The sequence below is a fragment of the Podarcis filfolensis genome (genome assembly GCF_964270895.1).
Source record: "Podarcis filfolensis genome assembly, chromosome: 11".
Classification (NCBI taxonomy): Eukaryota; Metazoa; Chordata; class Lepidosauria; order Squamata; family Lacertidae; genus Podarcis; species Podarcis filfolensis.
The window spans coordinates 34,543,079-34,559,220 of NC_139613.1; the positions used below are offsets into that span (position 1 = coordinate 34,543,079).

At 37.8% G+C, this 16,142-nt stretch overlaps 1 long non-coding RNA gene across 1 annotated transcript in view; it reads left to right on the forward strand.

The window, feature by feature from the left end:
* The window catches only part of LOC310745061, a 133,706-nt gene that overhangs the window by 92,191 nt on the left and 25,373 nt on the right, over positions 1-16,142 (forward strand). The gene's annotated exons all lie outside the window — the stretch shown is intronic.

The following is a 16,142-nucleotide window of genomic DNA, read 5'->3' on the forward strand; positions in this document are numbered from 1 at the left end:
ATTTTAGATTGTTTTAAAGCTAGTGTTAAATAATATAGATAGAACTTTAGTCCAATTCACAGAATGCCTGAGAGTCTGTCATTTAAGTAAAACATGCTGTACAATTTATTCTACTAATTTCTGTGAGAAAAAGCTTTAGCTGCAGCTGTCCTCGAAACACAGTGATGAGACTCTTGAACCTGGAAGTGGATTTATCTACATTTTTTCATAAATATTTTGATACAGCATTCTAGAATGTGCAGTTGCTTTATTTTTGCATGCAAATTTCAGAAATAAGCATCTAAAACTAAGAAGACAGTATGCCATTAATAGAATGCAGTTGGAACATTAATTTTTGCATCCTTTTTCCTTCATAGTATAGTTTGACAGGAAACACTATTTTAGGGAATGAGAATAGCCAGGATGGTGACAGGTAAAATGCTAAATATCACAGTGCAGTTGCATTAGCCTTTGACATATTAGCAGTGCACACTGGGGAAACAATTCTTTGTAAGATTTGTATGTAGAGAGCTGTAAAGCCATACTGTATATGTTTACTACAGATGACTGCAAAATTATCTGTGCTTCCTATTCTTGGGTGATAGCTCCTTGTGCTTATTATCAGAAGCTGCTCTCAAAATTCCAAGTTGTTGCTTTTTAAAATATTTTTTATTTGATTTTTAAAAATATAAACACACAACAAACATCAATTCAAAATTCAAATACTCAGATTACTCTGAATCTCCTGACTTCCCCCCATCCCTTGCATGGGTCCTAGTAAAAATAATTACAACTGCATATCAATATTTATCCAAATATTTTTCCTTCTAAATTGTCCACAGTTTCCGTTACTTTACAAGTGCGATTAAAATCCTGCCAAAGTTTTAACCTGCTTGCAGTGGTCTCGTATACAAATTATAAACTTTTCCCATTCTTTCTGAAAGTTATTGTCTTCTTGATTTCTGAGCTTCCCAGTTAGTTTTGCTATTTCGGCATAGTCCATCATCATTTGCCATTCTTCTCTGGTCGGGGTTAACTCTTCCTTCCATCTCTGGATCAGTAGCATCTGTGCAGCTGTTGTCGCATACATAAACAATCTTTTCTGATCCTTTGGGATTTTGGTACCTGTAATTCCTAGTAAGAAGGCTTCTGGTAAAATTTCCCCAAGTTTCAAGCTTCTCAGAGGATGGTGGAAATTAGTGTGAATTAATTTTACATATGGATTTTTGGATCCCAATGAAAAAGAATATTTCTGACATCATCTTTATTTCTGGATGACATGAAAACCTTCACCCCATTTGCTTTAAAAGGCATGCACGAAATTCAACGCAGGATACAAAATAATAATGAAATTTAGATCTATACTCTATAAACTAGTTTACTGTATAGATACCATTTTATTGAAACATCAGTGAGCTGCCTTGTAAATTGAAGCATTGTAAAAGTAATGCAAGGCTACCATCCTAAGTACACTTACTAGGAATGAATTACATTGAGTAAAATGTGCATGAGATGGAAAGGCATGTCTTCCCCTCCTGTCAATAATCTTATAATTTTGTTATTGCCACCACAAATACACCTCTAAGCACCTTTGCCACTTGTGCTTGATGAACAGATGGTATATTTACTAGGGTTCTCTCTGTTGGTGATAGAAAGAAGAAAAAAGGTCAAGAGGAGCATTTTATATACTGACCAGTTCAAATCAGTAAAGGTAAAGGGACCCCTGATCATTAGGTCCAGTTGCGGATGACTGGGGTTGCGATGCTCATCTCGCTTTACTGGCCGAGGGAGCCGGCATACAGCCTCCGGGTCATGTGGCCAGCATGACTAAGCCGCTTCTGGTGAACCAGAGCAGCGCACGGAAATGCCGTTTACCTTCCCGCTGGAGTGGTACCTATTTATCTACTTGCACATTGACGTGCTTTCGAACTGCTAGGTTGGCAGGAGCAGGGACCGAGCAACAGGAGCTCACCCCGTCAAGGGGACTTGAGCAAGCCTAGGTGGTTCCAAATACTTATCAGTTCTACCCTTCCATAGAGACTATTGCAGCAGTCCAGCTTCAAAGTATTTTACTTATCATAATATCATCATCATCATTTTATTATTAAGGTCAGAGTGGCTTACATGGAGATCCAGTCATTCCCCTTCCATGGAAGGTGTACAACTACTTAGTTTTTGGAGCGCTTCACCATTGCATCTCTCTGAATACTCACTAGACTCAGGCAGCCTAGGTTTTTAGTTACAAGGAAATGCTTTGTCTAGTAGGAAGTTGTACTGATCATGGTTGATCACCACTATAGGCTTGGCTTTTGTTTCATCACCCCCCTCCCTCCAATGAGATTCCAAGATCTGTATCCAGATGATAAGGAAAAAGCAGTATTGCATCTATGTGGAATTAAAGGGGAATGGAATATCCTTTTGCGAAAGAACCTGGTGCGGTTTAGACCAACACCCTATTGTTATCCATTGAGTTTCTTCTGTAGAAAAGGCCTGGGCATAACTTCTGAGTTCTGTGGTCACAATACAATGCTTCATGAGCAATAGCATCAAAGGCAGTGTCTGGTTTAGACTGTGGGGAAATGCAAGGAAGGGATGTCACTTTCGTTATAAGATGCAAAACAGGTTACCTGTGTGCTCATGAAAGCAATAATAAATGTACTTAGTTATGTGTGCTAGCAAGAATTATATGACACAAATCCTCAACTCAGTCAGCAAATGTAGAAAGAACAAATATTTGAATCTTAGGATCCAAAATGGTGAGATGATATTTATATTTTGCTTTGTTTGACTTTTTACTTACTCAGACTCTCCTGCAATATACTCTACTTAAAACATCACATTGAGAAGCTAATAATTCTTTTCCAAGGAATAGGCTGCTTTTCATTATCTCATGTTTCCCTATGCTATATATCCTCCTCTTTTGTATTTATTACTTAGTCATCTTAGAAAAGTGAAAGACAGTAAGAATGTAAAGATATAACCTGCTCTTTAAAGATAGAAAACTACCCACCAAAACTGGTAATAACTTCTTCATTGCAGATTTATGTCTTGCAGGTTATCTGCCTTTGTAGCTGTCTTAAGTACAACTGAAATGTCATTTAAAATATTTGTATGATGGCCATAATTAATTTTTAGGTGAGCTGAACTGACAAGCACTGCTTTTCTGTGTTTTGCTGTTTCTAGTGTCATTAATAAATGTAATGGATTTGGTAGTTCCTGACATCCTGTCAAAGTATAATATGGAAAGCTAATCCACAAGTAGATACTTAATCTTTTGTTCTCTTTTTGGGGGCAGTATTTTGCTTATTATTTTCTCATGGAATACGCAACCATAAACCATTCTGCATAGATTATTTCTTGAAATTCCCCACATCAGCCCTCCATGCATTCACTACATTTCCCCCTGACTTGCTTTTTGTTTCACAATTTTTTTCTGGCTGTGATAGGCAACAGAATAAAGGAGAGTCAAGCAGGCTTATAACTGTTAACTTACTGGATAAGTCTGATTTTGATGCTTTCCTAAAGCTTCAACAGCAATGTGGGCTACGAGTACCATACTTATATCTACAAATTATTTACCTGATTTGATTTGAACTAAGGCAAGGTTTACAGTTGAGTTTTTTAAACTGGATGCATGAGATCCTGGGAGATCCTAAAGTTGTGACTATCACAGAGAAGTTTTATTGTTAGAAAACAAACCTGGAGAGGGGAGAAACACCCTAAGCACTAGGTCACACTGCCTCTCAATAATAGCTTCATCACAGGCTGAAGGTTTCCTTTTATACCATTCTGCTAGACTTGCATAACTTAAGCTCATGAATAAAAAGTTCTCAGAGACTTAAAAGGAAAGACTAATTATTAAACATAATTCTTGCAAATGGTATTTTGTCTCTTGCACTAGCCATATCAGCCTTCTCTTTGTCTTTTTTACTGCCCTCTCTGTTCCACATTGCCCTTTATATCTTCATTCTCTCCACTTTGTCTCCTTTCCCCAACTATAGATGAAAGAAAAAAGAAACGAGGGGTCTCTATGGTGGGATACTGTGCACAATACACCAACACAGATACTGGTACCTGTTTATCAGTCTCCAGACGTCCCCACTGTAAAATGAGATGAATTGTTCAAAAATGTCCCCTATATGCAGTGCTATTTTTTTTAGAAATAGAAGTCTTGGAAATCACCATGAATGTCTCCCTTGTTCTCTTATAATGGCAATGGTACCCACCTGAGAGGGAAAAAAGCCCAGCCTAAATGATATGCAGGGACTCAATCCTAACCATGTCTGCTCAGACATAGGTTCCATTTAAATCAATGGTGCTTACTTCCAGGTTAGTGGAGGATTTCACCCTTATTGTGCTAAAAGTCACAGAAAAAAAATCTTCAACTTCTGCACCCTTATTTTTTGCATTAGTTTATTCGGGGAGAGGAGCGGAGCCAACATCAACAGGACCCTGTACTTTGTGCCCTTTCTTTCACAGGTGCCATGCCATAAAACAAAATCCTGGTCCCATTTAAAATTTGCATAGAGATTATGTGATGGTCCCATGTTTGTTGCACATTCATCCTGGGTGGAATCCACACACACACACACACAAAAAATGTTGTCAAAAAGGTTTTTCCTTTTTGTTTTTTTAAAAAAGTTTTGAAAAATACATTGAATTTGGCATAGCTCACTCTCACCATCTAGTGTCACATTCGTACATTGCACTTTACAACACATTTAAAATGTTTTATTTGCAGCTGTATAGCTGAGTCACTGGTTTGTTCACGTGGAAGTTATACGACATTGCACTTTCCAATACAGTTTTCCATCATGTTTTGTATTTTGAGCTTTGTCAGTTAGAAAAGTGATAGAATAATTGCACTAGAAAGTTTAGGATAATCAATTTTGTCTGGGAGGACTTTATATCTCTTCATGCTAAAGAGAAGATTTGGGAAATGGCCTACTGGCTAACCTTACATTTTGTGATTCTCTCATTTGTAACATGCACCCACAATATTCCATTGTCTTTCATTTCTATATGCTGTGGTGGCTGGTGGGGAGGTGCACTGGAACATAAAGTGAGGGAAGAGGGATCTGCCACCAAGGAGCAAGCAATGGCGAAGTGACTCAGTACTGTTTTCACAATGTAAAGTGAGGCAACAAAGAATATGGGGGTCTGAAGTTAGCATCTGGTATGTGCATTACTCCTCAGTGGCTAGGAATGATCTCTTTGGGCATGAATGTCAACAGCCATTCCTGGATGTTGCTAGCTAGGCAACAGCCAGGCACCTGTCTCTACCACTGCCTTCTGTCTCTCACCGAAAAGGGCACCGAGAGCTCCTCTGTCTCTTGGTTAATTCCTCTTCCTACTCACTGCATAACCTCATAAACCTGCACTGTGCACATGAACAGAATCGTGTACAGAAGATTATTCCCCGCCCCCAACAGTGAACTCAGGCTTGAATTTGAATGGCTATGTAGCCAAGATGGATGAGAAGAGGGAAGCTATTATCATACTGAGGGAAACAGATTGCAGAAGTACAAATAAATATCAAGGAGAAAAAACTCCAAGGGGTTGACCCCCCCCCCCATCTAGAACAGTCCCATGAGTACTGAGTATCCTCGCTGTCCACATAATATTATCTTATTATGAATATTTTAAAACTTCTGGTTTTATTTTGAAATGTAGGCTCATGATGACATTCAGATAGCTTACCTTGAGGGCTTAACAGTTAGTCCTTGCCTCAAAGAGCTATTCTGTGGACTGCCCCCAGTGTCACAACTATGTGTTGGGATCAACGATGCCAGAACCCTAGAAGGCTGTTCCCAGGAATTGGAAAGTAGCAGTCTGCTCATTCTGAAATGAATTGGGGCTCTTTGAATGGCTCCATTGAATGTCTAGGAGGACACAGGTTATTGCCAAGGTAGTTGGCGTTTATAGCAGAACACCCCTAACCTAGGCAAAGGCAGATGCTGGCATACTCTGTTTCAAACAAGTGTGTTGAGGTTCTAGAGAGCCTTTCCGATCAACAGAGAGACTGCCAGAGCTGCCATCACCTGCAACTCCAACCTGGCTCCTTTGGTAAGCTTTTGCCTTTTGGGAAAACATCATTAGACAACATATCCTCCAGGAGATTAGCTCACTGCATCACCCAGTGATAATGAAATAAGGATGATATTATGCTGCACTAAGGTAGATGTTTGGAATGTTCAGAGATAAACTATCATCATAATCGTATTTAAAGATTATGGTGCTGAAATATTTATTGGCTTTCTGACACACAAATACCTGTTCACAGGGTCAAGGGCTAGCAAAATCTTCACCTATTCATTATTTTAAATATTATTTTTTGAACTGCTGAAATGCATCAAACTGGAGAATTGTCCATATAAATTATTGAATAATACTGCTAAAATGCTATTTGGCTTCATCATCTATCTGTCTATAAATATGTATGTGTGTAAGTGTAAACAGGAAAGAAAACCAGCAGCAACCACTTAAGAATTTAACATATTAAGCTGTTTATAAATGTTTTTAAATAATTTTTTAAAAGCAATTAAAAACAACAACATTTTGGGTTGTATCCAATGTTACACAAGTGGAAGACATACTGTTTCTGTATGGTGGGCTGCAGGGTGAGGAAGGGAAACACTGGCTGCATGAGCAACCTTCATAATTTTGTGCAGTACAAAAGGTTTGAAAACTTGCTTGAAAATGCTCTATTGTTTGCAATTAACATTTTCAAACCTTCACCTTTTCTCTCTACCCCACCTAGGACATGGCAAGCAGATTTTAAAAAAGTCATAGTGAAATCATTTTTTCATGTGATTCTGTTATGCATTTTTTTGTAACTAGATAAATGGGCGCTAATTGAAATGTGAGGCTTAAAAGCATTGCTTGCATTTAGCGCAGTTTACAGATGAGTTCAGAAATCTTATTTATTAAAGTATTTGTATACCATTTTTTGTCATACACATACACCAAATCGGGAGCAATATTAAGCAATATTTGATGAAAGTAAATGTTTGAATTAGAAAAATAAAATGCAACGAAACATCCGAAAATATCAAAATGTCACAAGACATAAAAAGTTAGACAGCATTCCCATTTAAAACCAGATATTTTTTTTCAGCCAGAACTCACCAGAACTCAGTTGTGGCACCTCTCTGGTGGGCTCCATTGCCATTATAGGAAAACAAGGGAAATGTTCATGGTGAGTTCCAACACCTCTTTTTCTAGAAAAATAGCACTGTTTAAAATTGCATAGTTCAGGAGAGAGAACCAGGTCCACCATAAACCTGGGCAAATAAAAATGTTTCTAGGTGACTAAGGAAGCTCAGAAAGAATGTCCATGCCATTAGAGGAAGTTCTATGACTGGAGCACCACCACAGAGAAGGCCCTATTTCACATCACGAGACAGTGGGCAACATTCTGGTGGGGGCAAGGAGAGAAGCAGGGCTTTGTCTTCTGGGATAGCTCAGTTGGTAGAGCACAAAATTCTTAATTTCAGGGACATGGGTTCAAACCCTGTGCTAGGCAAAATATTCTTGCATTGCAGGGGGTTGGAGTAGATGGCTCTCATGGTCCCTTCCAACTCTATGATTCTGTTATCTCTGCCAGTCTAGGTCGGTCAGTACTCGCAAAGGTGTTCTCTCAGATCCCTTGGTCCCAAGTCATTAAATTGGTCCCAGCAATGTATAGGGCAGACCCCACAAAATAAGTGTTTCATGACCACACACAGAAAATGACATTCATCATCCTGAACAACTAAGACTAATCAACTCCTAGGGGCAGAGGTGTCTTTGCCCCCCATAAAATATTGGAGGGGGTTGGGGCCCCCCAAAGTTGATGGGTATTTTATGCCAAACAGTGTCCCTGCACCACGTCATGTGATTGATTATGCAGGGCAGGACTTACTTGCCCCCCTATTTTATTCAAGTTGACACCCCTGTTTGTTGCTGTGAAATAATGAGATGTTTAGTGCCCCCCTTTCTCACCACTAATGGAAGTTGAACAGTTGACTGAGCTATGCATACAAGTAGCAGTGCTTAATTGTAATCAAGGCAGTCTGTGTGAAATATATGATTATATAACAAATCAATATATTGCTTACAAAGAACCTAATCAGTTTTTTTCCTAAAAAAAATGTTTAGAGGTACTGTGGTACCTCCAGTTACAAACTTAATTCGTTCTGGAAGTCAGTTCTTAACCTGAAACCATTCTTAACCTGAGGCGTGCTTTTGCTAATGGGGCCTCCCACTGCCACCTCGCTGCCAGTGCGCGACTTCCGCTCGCATCCTGGGACAAAGTTTGCTACCAGGAATATCTACTTCCGGGTTAGTGGAGCTCATTACCCGAAGCGTTCATAAGGAGGACAGCATGTAACCTGAGGTTCCACTGTACTCTCATTTTCCTACTCATATTGAAATACTGCCCCTCAATGAGGCCAAACTTGGATTCATAAAATGTTTAGGGGTACGTGTACCCCTGCATACCCCCAGAAAAAAGTACTGAACCTAATATTCACCTGTTATGCTGTAATCAGTTTTTCATTATGATTCCATGGAAAGTGCAATATGAATGTAAGAGATAATACTGTGTTTTTCAATAGCTATTTTCTAGCGTAAGCTTTAGCTACGAATGGCTGATCAGTTAAAAGCCATATTTGGAGTTAACACCCATTGAAATAAACGGCACTACATCATATTAAAGCAGAGCAGCTTAAATTAATTTATGGTAATATTGCCTAGAATTGTGCACTTTTTTTGCCGAACTTAGAGGGGGGAAATCCTCTAAAATCTGCTGTGGGAGTGTATCCTCAGAATACAGAATGCATCACAACAAGAACAAAAACACTTGTTTTGTGAATGGGAATATGCAAATTGCTGACAAGAATTCTAGGTACCATAAACTCTTTGTTTCTACACAGAGGAGTAGTATAGTGAGCTGACATTTCTTATAAGGTTTCACGGTTGTGTAGACTAGTTTCTCTGCAGCTCTGCACATGTAGAATCTTAGATTGTAACTTACACCTTCAAATCCATTGAGAGCTAAGAATCTGCAAAGTTCTCCAAATATGATTCAATTTTTGTCTTAAAGAATGACAAGTTGGTGAATACATACATAGTCTATATGTGATGTTGAGCCTAGCAGAATTAAAATAGCCATTTTCTGAAAACGGAGTTTTTGTCTTAAATATCTGCTTTCATTTCTGCAAATTTACTAAATAAAAATAATTATGTTGTTTGACAATAGTTGGTGCACCTTGATGTGTTTTTTCATTTTTGCCAGAAAATAAAATATTTTCTCAGAATTTAGAATCAAAATATTCTATACAGGTGCAGCACTACAAATATTGAACCAGATATAATTCTATATAGTTATGGGGTTTTTTCCTGATTTTTTAAAAAATAAAGCTTACATAAGGCTATTTCATAGCCAGTACTTGTATTTAACTTTCATGGCTTAGTTTACAAGCTAATATGTTCATCTAATGATTCTGTTTTAAATTAAGTCTGATTACAAAAGTAATTTGTTCCTTGTGTTGAATGCAAGTACTGTGTTCTCCTTTTAGGAAAATCAGTTTCTAGTATTTGCTACTCCCATTAACTTGTTTCTAGCAATATATTGATGGTGTTTCACTAATCTGCTTGCATTTTACACAGCCAACCAAGGGTACATTTAAAATTAATATGGGGATTTCCTTGTATGTCTCCGAGCTGCCCTTGAACACCCCTTAACCATTTTCCCCGTTTTCAGTTTCCTTTTTTACACTGGTCTTCAGAAGAGAAGTTTAAAGATAAAACGTCACAAAAAAATATGAATTCCATTCAGCTGTGAAAATTGTAACCAATACAGATCAGTAGAAAGGAATTAGTAGTTACATGAAAAATAGTAGCGCACAGCAGTTGTTACCTAACTTGAACGTAGCAAATAAATATTAGTGCAATGTTATGGCAATTAATGATGAGTTTGTATCAGTTGTATCACCTTTTAGCCTTCATAGTCAATCTATAGGAAAATACTGTAATGTATGAAAGCTTCAGTGTTTGCCTCAGACTCCCTGCCCTGAAGGTTTGGCAACATGACAGCCCTGTATGTACAAAGGTTTGCTATACACATCTTTCTAAAAACTCAAATTCTTTTTCAAACTTTTATTTTGGTTGCTTGTATAAGACTCTGCTTCGTTGTATCCCCATACAAAGTGGAACATGTTATAATTGTCCTGTATCACATAATATTCTGTTGGAAGTGGAGATTCTGTAGCAGTATTTTTTTATTACTTTTTCTTTATTTCAGTGGCTATTTTAAAAGAAAGTAAATTGTTTTAACCAGGGAGCAGTGTAAAATTGACCAGCCATGTGGGGGGAAAAGCAAAAGCAGAAAAATAAGCAAAAAAAAAAGATTCTGTGTATTTGTTTTTATTTCACAGCAGAAGGGGGCACTAGTGGTCTATAGTAAATAACCAGCCAAACCTTACTTTTGTTATACCATATTTAATAATAATAATATAATTTTCCTACTTAATATTGAGGATGTTTTTCTGTGAATAATTAGCATTATAAATATATAATGCTAATGTAAAAAGTTAAATAATTAATAGAATATATGTAAATATAGCCCGTTGTCTCCCCTGTCTTTTTACATTATTATTGTAATGCTAAAATTAAAATTGGCCTACTGGCCATGGTAAGGAACTAATGCTTATTGTTTAAATGCTTACAAAGATGACTCCTGGCATTAGACATACTAGCATTAAGCATTAAATTTTGTTAATTTAAATCAGTTCTATTGTGTATACATAGCAAAGTGTGTGTAATTTTTTGAGCCCTTTTTGTTTGAACTGCAGGATTTGAACCATTTTATGTGTATCACCGTTTTTATTTTTCAGTGTTTTACACACATATACACACACAGACAGCCATAGTAAGTGTGAGATTTCTTTACTTGCTTTCTTCTCTACTTACCTTTCAAAATAAGGTAGCTTCCTGATGATTTCTGCAAGTGCATTTTGCAAAAATAATAAAAGAGGAGGGGGGAAATGCCATCTAAAAGCTATAAATGGATGACTTGACACCTCTGATGGCTATTTTTGAATATATTCTCATAACCTGTGAGTCAAGCTCAACTTCGGCAACTCACAATAGCACCAATGTGGTTTGCAGCAGTGAATGTTTTCTCTTCATTTTTCTGGGTACAGGAGTACCCAGAATGCCAAGCAGAGATCAGTTTAAAAGTTAAGGTATAGGTTCCTTTATTTTACCAAAAATATCATTTTATAATAAATGTTGGCAGTGTAATTAAATGGAATTCTGGGGATTTTTAATTTAAAAAGCACATATTCAACATACAGACATGTGTTTTATTGATTTCTGATATTAATATTTCATACTTGGCCTTTCGTTTTAAAAAATGCAGAATTATTATGACATATGAAACCTTCTTTATTTGATTTTTAAAAATATTTAGTCTTGTTACCAATGACTTCTGTAGTATGAGTAAGCTTATTGTCTTTCATGGGAGACAACATCTCATAGTTTTCGACACAAAAGTTACTTCAGAGAAATAAAAATAATGTTGAGTTTATCCTTTTTAAAAAAATAATAATAATCCCTGAACATACTACATGTGAGCCCTGAAGTAAATACAGTTTCTTAATGTTTATATAAAAGGCATGAATCATTCAGAAGCAACAGAATTTGGGGGGACGACGACCGGTAAGACAGTTTGGCAACTGTGTTCAAACTATTCGCTTCTAGAACTTTCAAATGACTTGTCGGCCATTAGAATTTTAGACTTAACCAAATACAAACTTGGATTTGAATTTGTTCATAGCAATTTTTTTTACAGAAGCCCATTTCAGTTTTTTTTAAAGCCACAAAAATGAATATATGTATAAAAATGGTTCATAAATATTTTCTTTGTCTCGGGGAAGAAAACAGCACTATAGAATGTGAGGGGTTTTTTTATCCTCTGGAGGCAGGGCTCACCTATATTGTCTTCACTTGAAAGCAGCATTGCAGCAGGTTGGTCTAGATTGCCCTCGGGGTCCCTTCCATTTCTAGGATTCTGTGAACCTTCTCAGGCACTTCCACATGCTTAATTTGAAGAAGATGAAGAAGATGAAGATAAAATCATCTAAATGATTAGAACTAGCATTGGGTTTTTTACATTCTGCAAAACAGCAGTAAATGTGCATTTATAGCAAGTAGCATGAAGATGACGATATATCCCTTATGCTAAGGGACAGTGACTGACCCAAAGCCACTCAGTGAGCTTCATAGCTGAGTGGAGAGTTGAGCAGAGGCCACTTGAGCCTCTAATGGCAATTTTGGAACCAAAAGCACCGCCTGCCAAGCTCTACTCCTGCTTCTTTGTGGGGAATGCAACCCCTTTCAAAGCAGGTTGGAGACCATTCAACTAGGTGAACCAACAATACTACTGTCTTGTCAGAATTGAGTTTCAATCTGTTCACCCTTTTTCAGGCCATTACTGCGTTCAAAAGGGATGCGGGTGGCGCTGTGGTCTAAACCACTGAGCCCCTTGGGCTTGCCAATCAGAAGGCTGGCAGTTCGAATCTGCTTGGTGGTGGTGAGCTCCCGTTGCTCTGTCTCAGCTCCTGCCAACCTAGCAATTTGAAAGCACACCAGTGCAAGTAGATAAATAGGTACCACTGCAGAGGGAAGGTAAACAGTGTTTCCGTGCGCTCTGGTTTTCGTTACGGTGTTCTGTTGCACCAGAAGTTTAGTCATGCTGGCCATATGACCCAGAAAACTGTCTGTGGACAAATGCTGGCTCCCTCGGCCTGAAAGCAAGATGAGCGCCGCACCCCATTGTCGCGTTTGACTGGACTTAACTGTCTAGGGGTCCTATACCTTTTTACTGCATTCAAGCCCTGGTTCACAATGTCCGCAACTTGACTTGACTTGTAAGAGAGAGGGAGGGAGAGAGAGGATTGCTAAGTGTCGTCATTGTACTGTTGACACCTCAGCTCAAATCTCTGGACGATCTTTCTTGCAAAACCAGACCCAAATTCTGACATATCTTAGGACATTTGCATGTGCTTGTGTGCATACACACACGCCAGAGGTGGATTTAGGGGAGAGCAACCAGTTCAGTCACACAGGGCACCGAACCTTGAGGGCAGCCCCACTATTATGTAGAATGGAAGGCAAGAGATGGGGGGGCACTGAATTTTGGTGTTGCAGAAATTGGGGCTCTAAAGTCCGCTGCTGTGCACACACACACTGATATTCATGATCTACCCAAAGTCAGGCACTCATTGATTTCAGTAGGAGAAATCAATGAGATTTAAACACACTTCACTTGTGTTCATGGTTAATTATTTGCAATGGTTCACTTAGTGTCAGATAACTGACTAGCAGCACAATCCTAAGCAGGTTTATTCAGAAGTAAGTGATGAAAGATTTTGTGCATTGAGACAATTTATGCACAGTGAGAGCATTGTCAATCGAAACCATTGTGTCACAACCCCAAAGAGAATCTGTAATATTATCCATATCATTATAACACTTTCAATGTGCAAAGTTCTATGCAAACTTCATCTCATTCTGTTTATAACAAGAATATGTGTTATATTTGCATATTTATTTCAGTGAATGTTTTAAATTTCTACAGAACTTCTGTTTGTTGATCAGTTTTTTTGCAAACCAAATGTATTCAGAAATGTAGGAACATGCAAGCTTGTTTAATTCAGAAAGCAGACTGTTCTAAATGGATGTCAGAGTACCTGAAAAGTTGTTGTCAGGTGCCAGAAATGAGTGAGGATTCGTCAGAATTTATTTTTCAGTTATCAGAAATGTACTTAGACAAATGTTTGGTCCTTTTAATAGCTGTATTACTCATGATTCAGAGTAGCAATTTAGCATTTACTGTTACACAAACATCTATGCTGAGAAATGACAAGATACATTTCTGGTGGTTGTTTTTTTGCCTGACTTTTAATATTCTGGCATAGCAGATTAAGAGGTCATCATTTTAGCATTTAGATGTAATTTAATGATGACATATAAATATAATGTTTAAAACAAAAGAGTTGGAATGTAATCAAAATAATTTATTCATGAAAAATGAGTATCAACCTCTCAGCATAATTGTAGAAAGTTATAATGCATCTGGATGCTGTCAGCAGTCATGCACATTGATAAATAATAACTAGAATGTTGTTAGTGCTAAATAGTGGAGGAAAAGTGTTCTTCAGACTGATTTCTAGATTCATGTCTACTGGAAACGCTCTGAGGCCAATGTGTGGCATCTTGCATGTTTACTTGGGATACAGTTCAGATGAAATTTACAATGTTTTAAGCCTCATTTATTTCATTAAGAGAGTCAAACTTATGTTTACATTTCCCCACTGAAATCAAAGGGACACCTCAATGGATTGCATCCTTATTTATGATATTTGTATCTCATGCTCCCCACCCTCAAAGCAGCATGTTAACATCCTAAGAGTGGGTTTCCTGAATGTGCACAATTTGTGTCTTGATTTCCCACACAGAATATAGAGTTTAGGACAGGAGGTAGAAGTTCAGTCTTCAAGAAAGTAAGGTTGACAGAGAATTCGTGCATTCAACAATAAGTATTTGCTTTTATATGGGGCGTTGTTTTCTCCCAGGATCATGGTCAAAATAAATTAGATACGTAAGGAACAGCACCACAAAAGATAATTCATTGCCAGAAGACTCAATCATAATAAACTAGTATAAAACAAAATACAACCCTCTCCCATTGGACCTTTCCAGAGATTATTTAGGTAACTTGAATTTTAATTGTGATGTATCAGAGGAAAATGTCCCATGTTCTGCCAGTCTCCTGTGTTGCAGGACTACCCAGGTACTGATATACTGTGTTTTCCTCTTGGAAGCCTTGGAGAAATGAAATGTGATGCTAAATCCAGGTGATCAAAGTCCTTAGATCTTATCTAATTTCCTTTGTTCAAGGTATCCTCTTCCTGCACCTCTCACCTCAGCAAATGATTTACAGCCTGGGTGAGAGGCCAGAGAATATAAAGTACTGCTGTCTTATACATATAGAAAGAAGGCTAACAGTAACAGTAGACACAAACCAACAGTGCCTGCTTAGTGGCTTTTCAAAAGTTCTTATTCCTGAGCTTCATGTACCTTTTGGATTGTGAGGATAAAAGACACAAGACTTGTAAAGCACTGGAATAATACTTCAGAAATAATAGGGAATAGTAATAGACTTGGCAACACTATCTAACTTAAAAATGAGATGTTCTACCCTGAGACAAGAGGGAGCATGCGGTCTAACATGATATAAATTAGCAATCCATTTCACATTTCTTAAATATCATAGTAAAGTCCTTTAAACATCTATTCAGAAGCAAGTTCCACTGGGTTAGGAAGTGCTTATAGGATTGCAGCCTAAAAGCTGTAGAGGTAAATAGGCTTGAATTTAGGTTTAAAGGACAGAAAAAAGTATGGCATAATAGTGATATGATTAACTGTGTTCTCCTCCAGCCTGGGACCATATGGTGAAGGGTGGGTAGTAGTAACAGTAACAGTAATATAATATAAAACAGGTATTTCATTTATTTTTCTTTAGACAGTAGAAGTACCCATTTGTTAAGGAGTGGTTTTAGATGCATGTGGCTTATGCTAGATAGGGACTGAAGGAAGAACCAATGTCTCTAAAGGAAAAGAAAGATTGCAAGTTTTTGCACCTTGCTTAGCTTTGAACATGAGGCAGCAGGAGGAGAGAAGAACATGACTTTGATATTAAGTTGTAGACCTGGTTGTTCTTTCTTTTGAAAGTTGCTGAAAAATGGCAAGGAGAGTCTCAAATCCTGATGTGGCTTTTCTTCCTGTACGAAGAATTGGGAGGGGAAAGGATCTTTCTTTGTTTAGGTGTGTGTCCTGAGTCGGTTTGGAAAACGGAGCCCTGTTGACTTGATAAAGTGTAAAACAAGAGAGCACTTAATGGCTCAAAGTGTAGTGGCCTGATAAACAATCAGTGGCCTGATTGTAATCCATGCTGTGAATACAGTTCCAGTCTCCATTGGTCTAGGTGGGCAACAGGAAACAAGATGAGGAAGCACACAATCAGCCTGCCCCTCTCCCTGCATGGAATGTGGAATTGTCCCAGAAAAGAAAAGAAAAAGTGCTTGCCTTTTGTAATAAACGGAAATCTGCCCTTA